Here is a 6,000-nt window from a genome sequence, read left to right on the forward strand (position 1 = left end):
GTAATTCATCCCCCATATAGTAATTCATCCCCCATATAGTAATTCATTCCCCATAGTAATTCATCCCCCATATAGTAATTCATTCCCCATATTAATTCATCCCCCATATTAAGTCCCCCCTGTGTCAATTCACTTACCTTTGCTCCGCGCGTTCTTCTCGCCGTGTTCCCGCGCCGTTCTGGTCTTCAGGGCGGACTGTGAGAGGAGAGGAGTTCGTCACGCTGCCCCGCCTACATCCTGGCTGCCCTGCCTACATCCTGACAGCTGCAGAGTCCTGACTTTTGGGGCGGCCGCCCGAGAGGAGGGAGGGGAGCGGGCGCCCGGCACACAGAAGAGCCGCATTTAAGTTTGTAAAGAGCCGCATGTGGCTCGCGAGCCGCGGCTTGCCGACCACTGGCCTAGGCGATCGGAAGTGGAAGTCGTCCTCCCACCTCCCTGCCCGTAGTCGTCTGGAACATGTGATAGGTCCCAGAAGACTACAGGGCCATTCACAAAGCGCAGCACTTCTCGCGCATACGCAGTGGGCACATGGCTGTGAAACCAGAAGCTGTCACAGCCGGGGGCCCACACTGAAGATGTCCGCACCAGGGAGAGAAGATGGCCAGTGAAACCAGCGGTGGTGAGGACACCGCTGGACTGAGGGCAGGTGAGTGGCTGTATTTCAAAAGTCAGCAGCTACAGTTCTTGTAGCTGCTGACTTTTTTTTCAAGTGGAACTCCACTTTAAGCTGTGAAAAACAGAAAAGGGGACCAAAGGGAGGCAGGAGCAAAATTCCCCCTGCACAATCTAATTTCACCTCCTGGGACAATTACGGTGTGGCATAACATGGAGACTGTCTGCATTGTTGATATCAGAGGGGCTACTCGCCCATTACTGAGGGCAATATGAGCTGGTACCTATTGTACAGGATGCCAGGGATGGGTCCTGGATAGTAGATATGTGTCATCATTTATTTGGATTATGGTCCCTTTCAGGGGGGAGACAGGAGAATCAAAACTGTTTGTTTTCAAAATACAAGGCTGGTTAGTGATCTGGAGTCCCAAATATTACAGTTGGTGCTTTTATGTGGGCAGTCTAACCAGAAAGAAACGAGAGACATTTAAAGGGCCAGAACCTGTTTTGCATTTTGTGGGTCAGAGCCGCATGGGCATTGCAAACGTCTGAGAGATGAAGCCATAAAAGCCCTGGTTCAGGCCACTGCAGCCCAGCAGAAAACAACTTGGTTGCAACTACAGGCCCATCAGCAGGTCATTTGGGTGCAACTACAGGCCTATGAGGAAGCCCAGGCACGCCAGCAGAAGGCCTTTGAGGAAGCCAACCACCACCATGAGGAGAGCTTGGCTTTGAAATAGGCTCAGTAGTCCCAGGCAGCACAGCTGGAGGCTCACAAGAAGTCTGTGCACACCCAGCTGAACATTCTAACAGAGTGTCTGAAAACAGTTGTTGCCCCTAGCAACACAGCGACAATGAGGGACAGCCATCGACAACCTTGGTCCCAAATGCATGACTTGCTACAGCTGGACACAAAATTGTTACAACCAGAGAAGATAAATGGACCTCAAATTATGAAGTGGTTTGTCATGGACTGCTACCAATTCCTGATTGCTGGGGGTTACTATGCTAAGCCTTTTGAAGACCAGTATTTTGGCTGGCCTTCAGGCATCACCAGGAGAGGTTCTTGACAAGCAGCCTATGTTTTGGGCTCCGTGGTTCTCAACCATGAACAGAGTAGCCCCCACCACTAAGCCTTGGTCCACATTAGAATATGGTGCAGAAAACCCATGATTCATGCGTGTTTCCTGCACCATATTCAAATCCCACTGCCCTTGCAATGTGCAGTGGGTGTCAGAGCAATCTTAACAACACACCAATGCATGTAGCACATGCAGTGCGTTTGCTTTGTCATCAGCGGAGTGCATGGTACAAAATGACCATGCAATCTGGTTTCAGTGCATTCCCAAAATTGCTACAGGCACAACTTTGGTGACGATACCGTGGAAATTGAGCCATTCAAAATTAATTGCTCAAATCACATTGCACTGAATTGCATGTGAATTGCACAGGGATGTGGTGAGGTTCCTGCGTGATTTATATGTGGTTCATAGTATGAGCCAAGGCTATCTCTTTAAAGTGTTACTAAACCCTCAACAGGAAAATCAGTCTGTTTATGCAGTAAAACATGCTTCTTATACTCACTGTGAAACCTAAGGGGTTAATCCTCCGCATTGTGTAAAAAGGCTGTTTGATCCTGTCTTCTCTGATCCTCCTCTTCTTCCACTGTCCCCAATCCCTCTGCTGATAGTACAAAGCTCTAGGAGTCACTTTGCACATGCTCAGTTTAGTGTGTATAGCTAGAGAGTTTTTTTTCTTTGGGAGAGTGCATGTGATCAGTACAGGGCCAATCAGCACTGTCCAGACAAGGGGTCAGGGGTTATGCAGCCTCATAGGACAGTCAAAATAGAATGAAAACTTCTCCTACAAGCTTTAACCAGTGTTTGGCTGGACACTGCTATATACTGCTGATCAGAAAAGGTATTTAGCAGTTTATATTTACTAAAATAATTGCATTTCCATGTTGTTTGTACAATGGGAGACCAGATATAGTGAATGCAGGGTCCTGGGTTTAGTAATACTTTGAAATGTCTCTATACAACAGTTTAAATAACAAATACTTAGAAACCCTCTTTTAAAAACTGTTAAGTTTTTCGTTTGCTTTTCTCAATGTAAAGGATCATGGGACATAAGTGAGCTCTTTTAATTGCTCATTGGTTTAACATTTTTGCCTCTCCAAAAATTGTACTCACTACCCCATTCTCTGTCACTGCCCCGACTTGAACATCTTCACTTACTATCACTACATTGACACCCACATTGGCATCCATCACATTCAACAAACAGGCACACTTTTACTTGAAGATTTAAAACAAAATTATTATGTGTGGCAAGTCAAAAATGGACGTGTAGGCACACTGCTTCCTCATATGGGATCTAATGATGGATTCTTTGTAAAAGTTCTAACTATTATACACATGAAGACTGTTTCAAGGACCCTGAATTTCCATAGAGGCATGGGAAATGTGGATATTGGGCAAACATCAACAAATGTAAGAGCCCTTTCACTCTGTGCCGGTGTGGTTTGACCGCACCATGGTAGCAATGCAGCTTACCTGGGGATTTGGCGTGGGTTAGCTGCACCCTCCCATAGAGTTGCATTAAGTCCTGCGGTTTTGGTGTGCATCATAGATTCAGCATACAGGAGCACGCCAAAACCACAGGACCAGGGGTGGACTGACAACTCATGGGGCCCCCGGGCAATAGGGGATCATGAGGCCCCTGTGTCCTTGCCCAAACTCAAAAAAGCCTATGAAAAAGGTACCAGGGGCATCACATGGGGCCCCCTACTGACCCCGGGCTCCCGGGCAGTGCCCGAGTTTTCAAATGGTCAGTCTGCCCCTGCGCAGGACATAATGGAACTCTATGGGAAAGAGCAGCTAACCTGCACCAAACCTACTTGTGAAAGGGCTGTAAGCCACATGAAAGTGCAGGTAAAAGAAGCCAGAAAACATGCGTTACAAAAGTACGAAATCTTTTGAAAAAAAAAAAACCCAAAAGAGCGAATCGTTAAATCAATAATTTGCTACTTATAAAATGGCTTGATACAGGAAATATTGCAGCTGGTCAAACTTGGAGCTTTATATAGTCTTGTGGTCAAATAGTACCCTCTAGTGGACTTGCACTTAAATCAGGATTGAAAAGACAGTGATATTTTTTCAATCATTGTAAATTTTCAAAGCATGACATTATTATTATTATTATTATTATTATACAGGATTTATATAGCGCCAACAGTTTGCGCAGCACTTTACAAAATGAAGGTGACATTACAGTTACAATACAATTTGGTACAAGAGGAGACAGAGGGCCCTGCTCGTTACAGCTTACAATCTAGGAGGAAGGCATAGGATAGAAAAGGGGGAGGGGGGGTTGGGGTTGGGTGCTATTCCAATATAAAGTAACAGGAAACTCTGGTTTTAAAAATACTATTCCAGTATGTATTCTTAAAGTGTTACTAAACCCACAACAGTAAAAATCAGTCTGTATATGCAGTAAAGCATGCTTGTTATACTCACTGTGGAACCCAAGGGGTTAATCCACTGTAAAAACGCTGTTTGATCCCGACTTCTCTCATCTTCCCCTTCTTCCAGTGCCTTCCTCTTATCTCCTGATAAGACATATCGTGTGGAGACACATGCTCAGAGAGGTTTTTTTTTTTTTTATGGGAGAAGGCATGTGATCAGCACTGGACCAATCAGCACTGTCCAGACAGAGATCAGGGGTCCTGCATCCTCCTAGAGCAAAATGAAAACTCCTTCTACAAACTTTAACCAGTGCTTGGCTGGACATTGATAGAAGTAACAAGACTGCTCTAACTTCTGATGAGAAAAGGTATGTAGCAGTTTATATTTACTAAAATAATTGTATTTCCATTTTCTGTGTACTGTGGGAGACCAGATATATTGAATGCAGGATCCTGGGTTTAGTAACACTTTAACTCAAAAAAGTACCATCTATAGCGTTCAGCCTCCTCCAAATTTCAACATTCCTTTCTCTGTCTGCTGTGATCTGACTTCCAGTTATAGTTTGGCTATGTTCTTTATTCATGGTCCCACTGCACATGACTGCTCTGCTTATTCCAATCAAATTTTCTCATCTCTGCAGTCAAAAACTAACGTCAATTTGACCCCACTAACGATTAGAAAATCTAAGGAATGTAAGGAGTGTATGGCCAGCTTTGGCAATACTTTCATTTGTGCATTAAGGCTTCATGCACACTGGTCATGTATCCCCAATGTATGACACTCTGGAGTTTAGGTGCGAGTGGAAGGCTCAGGTACAACATCCAACCCTGTTGCCGGTCGCCTGTAAAATAAGAAGATGGAATCTGTTGTGGCTGCATAGTGCACTGATTGCTGCTAACATTTAGGCCCTATTCACACTGATGAGTTGCAGTTTGATGGCACCACGAGTGCAGCGCAGTGCACCTACGGATTTTGTACGGGATAGTTGCGCTTTCCCATTGACTTCTATTATGTCCTACGGTTTTGATGCACTTTCTGAAAGCGGACCAAAAGTCATGCATGCAGGAGTTTTGGTGCACACATTCACAAGAGGGTGCAAAGCATGCATTGAGTATAAATATCTGGCACTAGGGAGCCACAGGTGCAGCATAAAGTCACCCTTTGCAATGAGTGGCTGTACGCTGCTATAGATGGGTTTATGTCGGCGCTTGGGTAAAATTGCGCATGCACACATCTGTACCACCCTGATGTGGACAACCCCCCCCCCTCCTTAGCCCCAATGGACAGGGTTCAGGTCTGGTTCAGGTCTGGTTCAGGTCAATCAGGTACCGAGAGCTGCAAAGTAGGAATGGTGGGGGTTTGTCTAGTCTTCTTTTAACCCTTAGGATTAGGGGGTGGCAGCATTGCTTACTCTGAAGCATTATTTTTAGTTTACAACATTTTTCAGCACAATTTTGCATCATAGTGACCATGGGGGGGGGGGGGGATTGATAAGCATTAAAGCTGAGCTCCGGTCTTCCTTTCAGTCTTGTACATTTGCTTCTCTCCTGTACTGAAAATGCTTACTTTGATTTCACGGCACACTGTGAGCTTCTCATGGTGTACATTACAAGCTGCAGCAAGTCAGACAGATCCTGCCCGACTATTTAAAGCCCACCTCTGGGCAATTAAAAAATTAATATCTTATAGTGGGGCTGTGTCTGCACTGAAAAGGTTAATTGCTCATTTTGGTCTAGGGACAGGGGTGCTCGACCTGTGTCCCTCCAGCTGTTGCGGAACTACAATTCCCATCATGCCTCTGCCTTTGGGAGTCATGCTTGTAACTGTCAGCCATGCAATGCCTAATTGAACTTGGAGTTCTGCAACAACTGGAGGGCCACAGGTTGAGCACCCATGGTCTAGGGCAGTGTTTCTCAACCTT

Source organism: Staurois parvus, unplaced genomic scaffold, assembly GCF_062004578.1.
Source record: "Staurois parvus isolate SC_StPar_1 unplaced genomic scaffold, SC_StPar_1.0 ptg000061l, whole genome shotgun sequence".
NCBI lineage: Eukaryota > Metazoa > Chordata > Amphibia > Anura > Ranidae > Staurois > Staurois parvus.